General features: G+C 29.3%; 1 pseudogene; it reads right to left on the bottom strand.

The window, feature by feature from the left end:
* Positions 1–319: 319 nt before the first annotated feature.
* On the bottom strand, positions 320–2,361 carry LOC122723797 (annotated as a pseudogene).
* Positions 2,362–12,186: the final 9,825 nt, after the last annotated feature.

The raw sequence follows: 12,186 nt of genomic DNA on the forward strand, positions 1-12,186 counted from the left end.
CTTATTCGATTATAAAATCAATAGTAAAACACTTTTTTCATCCTTTTTTTTTCATAAATGAATAAAATAAAATTTTTTAAATAACACACTTTTTTATTTTTTTCTTTCCATTTATTACTTTATTTTTATTCATATATAAATATGAATATGATTAATATATATACCCATGGATTTTTAATATACATTTGGAGGAATGAAATGATCAGATTTTGGGTGGTTAAAATTAATTAAGAATTTAATTTGGATATTTAATAACATTGTTTAGGTTATAAATTGAAAAGAAAATATTTAAATTGAGCAATATATATATCATTATCGGTTGATGATAATAAGTAATTTAAAGCTCAACATTTATTCAACATAAACTTAAGGACAACAGCAGTAGTAAACTCTAAGCGTGCATGGCTTAATACATTGGTGGTGGAGCTTTTTCTCATAATTAATTGGAAACCATGACAAAAGTATCACTTCTAATGAAGTGGCAAACAGTTCCTTCACCTGGCTTCATGTTCAGAACCAAAAAGGCCAAGTGTCCTGGATTCCAAGCTGAGGTATTTGTGTGGCAAACTGCGACTGCTTTAGCTTTTGTGCCGTCAGCTCCTACCACTTGAGCTGTGTAAACCTTAGTGCCGTTGAGTGCATGGCAATAATACACAGCATATGGGTATTTTTGCTTGTGGCACACCACATGGTTTTCTCCTATAAATTTTACTTCTTTGATAGTATACTCTTGCTCCCTTTTAGGCTTATCTATCTCGTTCATAAGGACTTGAGCTATGTTTCCAACATGTTTCACACTGAAATCAACTAAGGACTCTAGAGATGTGGGGCAAAATCTATCTTCTCCTTTAATTCCTGGTGACTCACAGTCTTCTACAGTTTGCTTTAACATTTTGCCTTGACGTGATTCAGGATTTACCGAAAAGCGCTTCATGATTTCTGCTAACTTATTAGTTGAAAAGGGTAGAGAGTCGGCTACTTGTCGAGGCAAAATTCTAGCTTTATTTGCTGATTTAGTTATATGGAGCCTCATCTTTTTACCTGCATGGAGATCATTAGGCAAGAAAAACACAGTTGAGTTAGGGAGAGCATGTTTGTTGAATTTAATCTCATAACGCTTTCCATACTTCTCTCTTCTATCAGTAGTATCTTCTGCAAAAGCTTGCTCATAGCGTTTTCCATACTTCTCTCGTCTATCAGTAGTATCTTCTACAAAAGATTGTTCATAGCGCTTTCCATACTTCTCTCTTCTATCAGTGGTATCTTCTGCAAAAGCTTGCTCATAGCGTTTTCCATACTTCTCTCGTCTATCAGTAGTATCTTCTACAAAAGGTTGCTCATAACGCTTTCCATACTTTTCTCTTCTATCAATAGTATCTTCTGCAAAAGTTTGTTCATAGCGTTTTCCGTACTTCTCTGTTCTATCAGCGGCATCTTCATATCGCTTCCCATACTTCTCTGTTCTATCAGCGGTATCTTCATACCGCTTTCCGTACTTCTCTGTTCTATCAGCAGTATCTTCATACCGCTTCCCGTACTTCTCTGTTCTATCAGTAGCATCTTCGTACCGCTTTCCGTACTTCTCTGTTCTATCAGCAGCATCTTCGTATCGCTTTCCGTACTTCTCTGTTCTATCGGCAGCATCTTCGTACCGCTTCCCGTACTTCTCTGTTCTATCAGCAGCATCTTCATAACGCTTTCCGTACTTCTCTGTTCTATCAGCAGCATCTTCATAGCGCTTTCCATACTTCTCTGTTCTATCAGCAGCATCTTCATAGCGCTTTCCGTACTTCTCTGTTCTATCAGCAGCATCTTCATAGCGCTTTCCGTACTTCTCTGTTCTATCAGCAGCATCTTCATAGCGCTTTCCGTACTTCTCTGTTCTATCAGCAGCATCTTCATAGCGCTTTTCGTACTTCTCTGTTCTATCAGCAGCATCTTCATAGCGCTTTCCATACTTCTCTGTTCTATCAGCAGCATCTTCATACCGCTTCCCGTACTTCTCTGTTCTATCAGCAACATCTTCATACCGCTTTCCGTACTTCTCTGTTCTATCAGCAGCATCTTCGTACCGCTTTCCGTACTTCTCTGTTCTATCAGCAGTATCTTCGTAGCGCTTTCCGTACTTCTGTGTTCTATCAGCAGTATCTTCATAGCGCTTTCCATACTTCTCTGTTCTATCAGCAGTTTTTTCTGCAAAAGCTTGTTCATAGCGCTTTCCATACTTCTCTCTTCTATCAGCAATATCTTCTGCAGTGGCTTGTTCAAATGTTTTCTCATATCTCTTGCCATATTTCTCTCTTCTATCTTCTACTGGAACATCGACGTTAAATTCCATATTCCAAAAGATATATTTATCTCCCACATCTGTTTTGAGTTACAAAACAAAACGATATAGAAAATGAGATATCTTAATAATTAAAAGACTTTTAAGATATTATTCGCATCTTAAAATATAATTTAATTTAATCATTTGAAATACAATAAAAAAAACCTCTCAAATATCTAATTAATAAAAGGTCCTTAATACATAAAATGAGTTAAAAGATCGCAAAATACATAAACTATCATTGACACATCTGAAAATATGCTTAAACGATTAAGATGTTGTGATAAATATATATGCAATATGTAGTCATTAACTATATTTATATTACTACAAAGTTGACGGTGAAAATGAAATTTAAATTAATTATTTAATTATTTATAATTAAACATCACACGCTATTATATTTTAAAATTTAAACAGCAATATACTAATATTTTAATAGCATTTATAAAATTATTAACTTAATATCATTAAGGTGGTAATTTCACATCACTTTTAAAATTATTATAAAAATATTTATTTTTTTATTATATAATTATATATTTTAATAAAAAAATTATTATATATTAAATAAAATTATAATTTTAATAATATTTTTTATCTATTATAAAAATTTAAATAAATTAATGCCTTATACCCGGTAGTAATAGATTTTTTTTTTGAAAGCAAGTAATAGAGTTAAATATAATAAATTTCAAACTGATTATTATTAATTTATTATTATAATTAAAGTATATAAATTAATAATTTATAATAATTTTTTAAAATCTATTTTTATAATAATAACATCATTATTAAAAACTTACTAAATTCTCATAATTCATTTCATAAACTTCAACATAATAATATATAGATTTTTAAAAATTATAAAACTTAATCTTAAATAAATCCCCTTTCTTTCTTGTCATCTTTTATTGTTTTTATCTTATTTTAAAATAATATTTCCTTTTTTCTCTTTTCTTAAAAATTACATTTATTTTTATATAAATCAATAACAAAAGAATATATATTTTTAAATAACGACTCAGAAAATTTAAATATGATATAAAATAAAAATTCTTCATATACTTTATATTTGAGCATAAAAAAATAAGTAATTTCATACTATAAATTAATTTAATAATAAAATTTAAAAAAATTATAATTAATATCAAAATAAATCACGTACGTTGAATAAGATTCAAAAGATCTTGTGGAATTGGAGTATTTGGTAACTTGGAATGCCAATATACTTCGGCAGGCACAGAGACATCACTTCTTTCAGCAGTCGTTGTCACTAGCACTATCTGCTATAAAAAAAATATATATATATAATTAAATTTATATATTAATATTTTTTATCAATAAATCAAGAAAATAAATAAAAAGGATAAAAAAGAAATCAAACACATTTTGCATAAAACTTTCTAAATGAAGGAGCCGGAAACCATAGATTATTGTAATGTTTGCTTACGAAAAGTAAAGCAAAGATGGGAAGAAGATGAAACTCCATGGAAGCCATCAAACACAAGCTAGATTTTTTGATACGCAATAGCTTGGAGGCTCACCGCTATTTATGGAGGTTCGTATCCATAATATGCCAAAATAATATTTCAAATTTTTTTAAAAAATTAAGAATACTATTTTCCTCCGTTTAAATAAAAACCACAACAAATAGGATGCATATTGGTCTATTTATTTATGAAAATTTTTTATAAAACTCATAAATAAAATTTGGTATGTATAAGTGTTAATTTTGCAATTAAATAATATAAAAGTTACTTTTCATTATATAATGAAGATTTAGTTATTTTCATTATTTTTGGTTGTAATTACAAATTTCACTTCTAATTATGTTTCAACACAAGTAAATAGATAGTGAAATAATCTAAATCAAACCTATTTAATATTATTTTATTTGAATACTAGAATATATAGTTAAGTATTTTTACTTATCACTAATGGGTTTAAGCTGGCCGTAAGTATATTTAGTTGAAACTATAAGATATTCAGTTTAACACCTCAATCCCTCATTCTCTGTATTTTTAATAAAAAAAAATTGATATTTCTAAATTTGTTTGATATTTAATTCAGATATGAAATGAATATTTAAAATGCTACTAAGATTTCCTAAGCTTTATATAAAAATAAATTGATATAATAAATATTAAATTAAATATTATTAAATTTCACATTGATTTAAAATAAAAAATAATATTAAATATTATTTTTTTCCTCGATTTACTTTTAATTAAACTTGAAAAAATAAAAAATAAAATTATTTTTCTCTCCTATTGAATTTCAGATAAATATAGTGTTTTCCAAATATTAATTATTAAATTTGCGAATGCAATTTTCAAATTAATTCATCATGTTAATTAATGAATGAATGAAATCAAATTAAGTGCTTAAACTCACAAAAGTGTGGCTCTTTCTTTATATTGTCATCCTACTTTATAATGCATTAAAATAATTTAAATTTTATAAATAAACAAATAAAAATCGAATTATATTACTATAATTATTATCATAATTAAAAAATATCATGTTATCTATACCAAATTTCTTTGAATATTATAATATATTGAAAATATTAAGCAATATTACTTTTATAAAATTTTAATATATAGTAATACACCTCAACATGAAATCACAAGATGCTTTAATTTTTCATTACACTAAAAACAACAACTTAAATATAAATATTTTATAAATTTAACTTAAATAATTATATTTTTTTATAAAATTAAAATATTAAAAAAAAGCAACACTCAATCTCATTTTAAAGAAAATCAAACTCAACTTTATTTAATAAAAAAAAATACTGAATCATTTATTTTTATTAGCATATATAATTTTAAGAAAATTCAAATTCAAATACTTACCTCTCTATTTCTTATTAAAAATTATATATATTGGAAGAAAAAACACATAACGTCATAAGTGAGACAAAAATAAATGCGTTTTCCATTTTTTACGTATTTCTTTGTTGTTGGGAATGCCACGAATTTTGTTGGTTTTTCTATTTTATGAAACGTGTTTTTCTTTAAATCCTCTATCGACACATCCTGATGTGGTGCATGAGATGGATGCGACCACCGCCAGATGAAGCATAAATAATTTAAATGAAATTGAGGATCAGTTAGATGAAAATAATAATAATTCAAATTTGTTTGAAGTTTGAAATGTTAAATTAAAATCAAAGGAATTGGAATGACAGCAAAAAGAGCAGGTGTCAATCGCATTACAAAGAGGGAAAATGCGTGTCTAAAAATGGAGAACAAAAGCACAAAAAGAAACGCAAGCAATCTACAAATTCATTTAACCAAACCAGAAAAGGCAACCGCAACCGCAACCGCAACCTTCTCCTCCTGACGCAAATGCTACCCAAAAATATTCACTAATTTTGGCGTCTCCAATGCCCAGGCGTAAGCGTCTAAGGCCACTACCCAAATTACCTCAGATGAACAATTTGGCATATTTTATTATATTTCTGTCCATTTTCAAGATTTTGACGTCTTTATTATTATTATTATTAAATGGGTTTTGTTGCATTATAGAGTGTTTCTGTCTTGGTGTTGACACTCAACACTGCTTGAAATAAAAATTCATTTCGTTTCCAATTGCGTTCACGTGAACAGTTCTTGTCATATTGGAAGGAATATATATATAAATAATATGAAATTATTTTTCAATAAAATCTAAAATGATATATGGTGGGAAGTTGGAATTTTGATTTATCATGTTCATTGGGATATAAGATCAGGATCGAAATTGGGAAATATGATCATCACCCTAAACTAGCTAGACCTCCAAATCATTGATAACTATATAATAAAGCCCGGTTCCAATGATTTAACACATATACATACATATGAATTATTATACGTATCAAATAGTGAGAAGCAGCATACGTATTTATACTTTTAAATTTCAATAAAAAGTCTCATCACAATTTGAATTTTCAAAATATATCATAATATATCTAATTATTTAAAATTATAATTAAAATGATTTTGAAATATGATCAGCAAGTAATATAAATATTTTAAAGCATTCTTACGTTCAATTTAAATTCAAATAAAATATTTTTTAACACAAAATATAAAATGAATTTTTAATTTTTAAAATTAATATATTTTATATGATTATTATTGTTATATTATTAAATTTTCAAGAGGAATTTGCCTAGCAATTTGCAGTTTGTAATATATGTTTTTATAGTTCACGCTGCTTTGTACTAAAATTAAAATATTATTTTAATTATATTTTTATATAATTGATATTATTATAATTTAAAAAATTATGTTATCATAATATATTTTCAGAATTTAAGGAGTAATAATATTTTTTTATTGAAGTTTAGATGTATAAATATGTATTAAAATGATTATTGTTTAGCTCTTATATTATGAAATTTATTAGTTAATTTTTTAATTTTAAAAATTATATTAAAATATTTTTAATATTTTAAAAAATATTATAATTATTAATTTTAACTATTAAATATTATAGAGAAAAATATTCCTGATATGGATTACGAAATGATTGATTAATAAATCTTTTAGAAATTTAAAATACCAATTAATGAGTTTTTAAAAATTATAAAAACTAAATAATAAAATACATAACAATTAAAATTAATTAATAAATTAATTAATAAATTTTTTAAAATATCAGAAATATTTTAATATATTAATGTCACAGGTCTAGATTTTAACACCTCTTAAAACCATGCAACACTTAATTTGAACTCCTCTCAAACTAAGTCAACCAATAAATTTAAGCGTACACTTATACAACACAATGGAACATTTGAATTAAAACCTTCTGTCATATTCTTATAAAAATAGGGATAAACCATAAATATTTAATCAAATATCATCGCAAAATAATCATTACATAATCATAACAACGGAATATTTGAATTAAGACTTTCTATCCTGTGAGAACCTCCCGTCCTATTCTTATAAAAATGGAGATAATTAAATCACAAATATTTAATCAAATATTATCGATTAATAATTATAACAACACCAATACATCAAACATATAATTCACACCGAGATTTGATGAATAACTATTTATTTTATTTTAGGGGCAAAACAGTCATCACACAATCATAACAACGATCCTCTTATAATTTAAATAGAGGATAATTTACAAAAAGTGGATACACTTAGGGGTGAGCATTCAGTCGGTTCAGTTCAAAATCGAATCGAGCTGAATAAACCAAAAACTGAAATTTTAGTATTTATAAAAATCGAATCGAATCGATTTTGATCAGAAATCGAATCGAACCGAATTAGTCTGATTCAGTTCGATTCGATTCAGTTTGATCGGTTTCGATTTTTAATAAACTTTTTATTTTTTACACTTTATTTTTAATATTTTAAAATTTAATTAAAATATTTTAATCTTAATATAATTTAATTTCTCTATATTATTAAAAATAACATATTATTATCATTAATCGGTTCGATTCAGTTTTTTCAATTTTTTCTGATCAAAACCGAACCGAATCAAAATAACCAAAATTTTTAAAATTAAAAATCAAACCAAACTGAATTGAATAAAAAATCGAACCGAATTTTAAAATTAATTCAGTTCGATCGATTTTTTCGGTTTGAACCGAATACTGCTCACCCCTAAATACACTATATAGGAACTCAATCAGACACTGTGAAATTTTTTCATTTTATATAAACTACATATGGTTTACTTTTTTTCTACTTTATACTATTCAAGTTAGATAAATGAAAAAGTTGTTAACAATATCAAATTTACATATTTTAATAAAAAAAACATGGAATTGGATTATCCAATTTATTTTTTTTTATTTTTAAGTAAAAATAAAATAAAACTTTCAGTTATTTTTTGTGATTAATCTTATATATTTATAATTATTTAATTTATTAAAATAGTTAAAAGAAACATATGACAATTATAATACATAATATGAATTGAAATAGGAGTATAAATTATACTGAATTAGTTTTAAAATATAAATTACCTTAAATAGTCTTACAAGACTATTTATAAAATATAAATTATCTTTCCACCTTTTAAGTTGTTGCGTTTATTCTTATAAGATAATAATGGATAAATTATTATAATTTATCTATAATTAATTCTTCATCTACTTATAAAAAAATATAAATTACTATAAAAATAAGAAAAATGAATTAATTAAAGAAATAATTTATTAGTTTTATTCCCAAAGTGAGAAGATTTATAATTAATATATATTTGAAAAGCTGTCCTTATGAAATTCATGGTAGATTTGTCACTTTCAATTAGCAAAGAGTAAACAATTCAAAAATTAAATTTAATGTAGTTGAACTGGAAATAGGGATTATTCTAAGTTTTTTATATATATATATATATAATTAATTAAATCTTATTTGGTTCAAATTGGTTGAAAATTAACTTTTCAAATTATCGGGAAATATTTTAATGTGACCGAAGTAGAACTGTACCGCGATTGATTAATTCTAAAAGAGAATAAAAGTGAGGTGGTTGACGTGTATGTGAGTTACTCAGACACTCAAGTCAGTAAACTAAAAAATAGCATGAATATAAGGAATCGCTTAGAGTTTCGACACTTTGTCTTTTGGGACTAACACTCGAAAATTTACCTGGCAGTTACCCACCTCGTGGCGCTTTTTGGAGAAATTCACCTCTGTCTTTTAGAGCTAACATTCGCAGACTTGCCTTATGGCCTGAGCATAAAATACTTTGAAAACTTTATGTGAAGCGAAACTAACACCTGGATTATAGCCTGACAGAACTTGCCTTGCGGATTTGGCATAAAATGCTTTTATTTAGCGGGTGTAACACCCGGATTATGACTAGTAGAACCCACCTTGTGGCCTTGGTATTAGATGTCTTGTAAACTTTTTATGAAGTGGGACTAACACCTGGATTATGACTTGGTGGAATCCTCCTTGTAGCCTTAGCATCAGATGCCTTGAAAACTTTTTGTGAAGCGGGGCTAACACCCGGATTATGGCCTGGTGAAATTCGCCTTGTGACCTTGACATAAAATGCATTGTTTAGTGGAATAACACTTGGATTATGGTCTAGCAGAAACCACCTTGTAATCTTGGCATCAAATGTTTAGCGAGACTAACACTCGGATTATGGCCTGGCAGAACCCGCCTTGTGGCTTTGGCATTAAATGTCTTGTTTAGCAAGACTAACACTCGGATTATGATCTGGCGGAACCTGCCTTGTGGCCTGAAATGCACTTTAATATTTTTAAAGAAGGTATCCCCAACATTCATTGTCACTAAAGATCACAACACATGAAAAATACAACGTTAATTGTTATTGATAAAATTTTCTCAATTTACAAATATCCTAGAAGTGGGGGAATGACTCGACTATTTAACTTGTCCAGCTTATAAGACCTTGGACGAATAATCTCCGAGATCCTAAATGGTTCTTTCCAATTTTCGTCCAGTTTACCAGACTCGACATTTCTGCTTTTTACATTTGCTCTTTTAAGGACTAAGTCCCCCATATGAAATGCGCATGGCTTGAATTTATTGTTGAACATTCTGGATGTTTTGTTCCTTTAAACTGCTGTTATGATTGCCGCCTTTTCTCATAAAATTTTAGCTTGATCTAATATTGAATTGCATTTTTCAGTGCTTCATAAAATTTCAAGGTGTTATGTCTTGAAACTGTTTACTTGGATTTCCACAGGAATTACTGCCTTGGCCTCATATATAAGAGAGAAAGGTGTTTCCCTGTGGCTATTCTCAGAGTTATTCTGTACGCCCAAGGTATGTGGGGCAATTCCTCAAGCCAGTTGCCTCTAACTTTATCGAGTCTTTTCTTCAGCTTTTGTAGAATAGTCCTGTTTGTAATCTCGGTCATTTCATTAGTGCGTGGGCGATAGGTTGAACTTTAAGCCAATTCTCCATTTCCTGTAGAAATCTATAAACTTGAAACTCATAAATTAAGTTTCGTTGTCAATGATTACTACCTTTGGGATTCAAAATTGAGTAACGATATTCTTGCTGACGAAAGAGATCATTTGTTGGATAGTAATGGACTGAACTGCCTTAGCTCAACCCTCTTACTGAAATGATCCACTGCCATGATTACAAATTTTATTGACTCGGCTGCTTTCAGAAACGGGCCAAGGATGCCTAGCTCCCACTGAAGGAAAGGCCAGGGGCTCTTAATTGTCGATTGCATCTCTCCAGGGGTCCTTGGATTATTCGCAGGTACTTGACATTTTTGACAATTTTGGACAACCTGCTTCGCTTCCTGCATTATCATTGGTTAGTAGTATCCTTATCTAAATACTTTTCGAGCGATCGTCCGAGCTCCTTCATAGCTTCCACAATCACTTTCATGAATATCCTTTACGATTTTTTGACCTTTTTTTTTCATTATACAACGCAACCATGGTTGAGTTGAGGACCTCTTACATAACCAATTATCAATTAGTACATATTTAGAGGTTGTCCTTATTACGTGTTTAGTCAACAATTCATCCTGTATCAAAAACTGGCATACGGGTGTCATCAAAGATTCTTTTTCCTTTATGGGAAAAGACTCTTCCTCATTAGTTGCAAGAGTGTGCCGCTCTTTAAACTGAAATGGTTGAGTTAAATTTTGTTCTTCTGCCACCACTATTTTAGCCGAAAATTCGGCCTCTTTGTTATCACCTCTAGCCACTTGGTGAAACTCGCAGTTGTCCTGCATGCCCTTGATCCTTTTCATTAACGAGCAAACATTTTTCTCGCATTTGACTAGGTTCGATTTTCGAATATAAACTGTCATTGACACTAATTAATAACCAACTGTGAGTCACTAAAAATGATAGATTTTTGTATAACTATTTTCTTGATGATCTTTAGGGCCATTATCAGCTTTCGGCTACATTGTTGCTAGCATTGAAAGCGAGTTTACAATCATCATATGACACCCGATTGGTCTCCTCTATTGTTTTTGAGCTCAGATGTTGATACCATTTTTAAGCCAAACTTGTGAGTATTAACGGAAATACTTGGCATAATACAAAGTCGTTGACATCTTAAAGTGGTTATCCTAAAGATCGCCAGATGACTCCTGGGATCTTTTGTTTCGTCATATTTACCCAAGCTAGGCAGCTTGAACTTGGTTGCGAATGTTTCTACTAAGATCTCTTTTGATAGGGGCAATGTATCGTCCAGGTCGTAATCCACCTCCTGCTCCTTCTAGTACCTTTGAATAGCACATACCAGCTTTCAGTCGACACATTTCGGAGCATCGTCTGGTGACTCTTCTTCTTTAAACTTAGCATTCACTTTGGACTGCGTCTGGACCGCCTTTGTCTGGATCCTTGAAGTATCTACGGAGGCTTTCTCTTTTCTCCTGAGAGCCATAAATGATGCCTTCTCCTAAGCTTTGTATTACTCGAGAGTAACCTGCAATCTTTTGATATATTGGAGCATTTGTTCACTGTTCAGATTGTTGAGATATGCTTCGTTTACCATAAAGGGTGTATTTTTTCCATTGCCAGGAGTAGAAGAAATGATAATGCCCTCATTGGTAGCAACCTTAGCAGCTGCTCGTGAATTGTCAGCCATTTAGAGAGAGAGAAAAGAAATATTCTTTTTAAGAGAAAGGGGATAAGAGACCGATTTTAATTCAAGTGAATAAGGAGAATTAATGGATTTCCCGACGATAAAACCAAATGATGTGGCCGAAATAGAGCTGTGCCACGATTGGTTAATCCTGCAAGAAAGAGAAAGTGAGGTGGTTGACGCCTATGACAGCTACTCTGACACTCAAGTCAGTAAACTGTAGAATAGGATGAATATAATAAATTGCTTAAAACTCAAGAGTTGTGTAAGAATTACGTACTTTTGTCTCTATGA

Source organism: Manihot esculenta, chromosome 6 (genome assembly GCF_001659605.2).
Source record: "Manihot esculenta cultivar AM560-2 chromosome 6, M.esculenta_v8, whole genome shotgun sequence".
Taxonomy (NCBI): domain Eukaryota; kingdom Viridiplantae; phylum Streptophyta; class Magnoliopsida; order Malpighiales; family Euphorbiaceae; genus Manihot; species Manihot esculenta.